Below are 1,730 nucleotides of genomic sequence, written 5' to 3'. Positions count from 1 at the left end.
AACCTCTATAGGGTCCAGCTATCTCCTCATGGTACCAATGGTGACACCAACCTCTATAGGGTCCAGCTATCTCCTCATGGTACCAATGGTGACACCAACCTCTATAGGGTCCAGCTATCTCCTCATGGTACCAATGGTGACACCAACCTCTATAGGGTCCAGGTATCACCTCATGCTATCAGTAGTGACACCAACCTCTATAGGGTCCAGCTATCACCTCATGCTACCAGTAGTGACACCAACCTCTATAGGGTCCAGGTATCTCCTCATGCTACCAGTAGTGACACCAACCTCTATAGGGTCCAGGTATCTCCTCATGCTACCAGTAGTGACACTGACCCTAACCAAATGTAAAACTAGTGAAAAACAGTCAGAAAAGGTGAGTAGGTAAAAAAATGTCAGTGGCCTCCACCTGTAAAACCATTCCTGTTTTGGAGGTCGTCTGATTGTTGCCCATCTAGTGCACCCATTGTAATTTCATTAACATCAAAGTAGTTGAAACTGATTAACAACCCTCCTCTGCTACTTACCTGACCAGATCAATATCCCAGGAGTTTCATTGACTTGATGATATGCACTGATTAAAAAGTGTTCCTTTCATTTTTTTTGAGCAGTGTATAGACATACATTAATACCTCGCATTGCGAGTTATGCGGTTAACGAGCGTTTCGCAAGACGAGCTTATTATTTTTTAAAAATCCTGACTTGGTTTTGCGAGCGCTGCCTCGCAAAAACGAGCAGGATTCAAGCCTCTGCAGTGTGCAGTACCACATTTGGCCAGAGGTGCGGGGGCGCCGGGGGGCACTCGTAGCCGCTCGGATACACTCGGAGAGACTCGAAAACACTCTGAGAGACTCGGAAACCTGAGTCTTTCAGAGTGTTTCCGAGTGTCTCTGGCGCCCCCACCCTCTACCTCTGGCCACATGCGGTACTGCATACCATAGAAGTCACTGTGAGAACAAATTATCTTTGTTTCTATTGACTTCTATGGGGAAACTCGCTTTGATATGCAAGTGCTTTGGATTGCAAGCATTCTCCTGGAACTAATTATGCTCGTAATCCAAGGTACCACTGTATATATATATATATATATATATATATATATATATATATATATTGCATCCATCAGCCAGAACTTTATGACCACCCACTTAATATTGAGTAGGTCTGCCTTTTTCTGCCAAATCAGCCCTGAGCAGCCCAGGCGTGGACTCCTCCAAACCTCTGAAGGTACGTTGTGGTATCTGGCACCAAGCCCTCAGTAGCAGATCCTTTAAGTCCCGTAAGTTGGGAGGCGGGGGGCCCACCATGAATCAACCTTGTTTTTTTCCAGAACCTCTCACAGATTGGATTTGAGATTTTGGAGGCCAAGTCAACACCTCAAACTCGTTTGCCTTGTTCCTCACACCATTCTTGAACAATTTTTTTCCAGTGTGGCAGGGAGCATTATCCCTACTTAAAGAGGCCACTACCATCGGGGGAATACAGTTTTCCTTGAAGGGGTGTATTTGGTCACCAACAGTGTTTAGGTAGGTGGGACGTGTCAAAGTAACATCCACATGGATGGCGGGAGCCAAGGCTTCCCAGCAGAACATTGCCCAAAGCGTCCCACTGCCTCCGCCGACTTGACTGCTTCCCATACTGCATCCTGTTACCTTCACTTCCCCAGGTACGCGACGCACGCGTACCCCGTCAGAGATGGCCGGGTTAGAGATGACACGGTCATAGAA

Source organism: Aquarana catesbeiana, linkage group LG09 (genome assembly GCF_042186555.1).
Source record: "Aquarana catesbeiana isolate 2022-GZ linkage group LG09, ASM4218655v1, whole genome shotgun sequence".
In the NCBI taxonomy this organism is placed as follows: domain Eukaryota; kingdom Metazoa; phylum Chordata; class Amphibia; order Anura; family Ranidae; genus Aquarana; species Aquarana catesbeiana.
The sequence above is the reverse complement of the archived record's forward strand: the minus strand, read 5'-3'. Positions refer to the sequence as shown.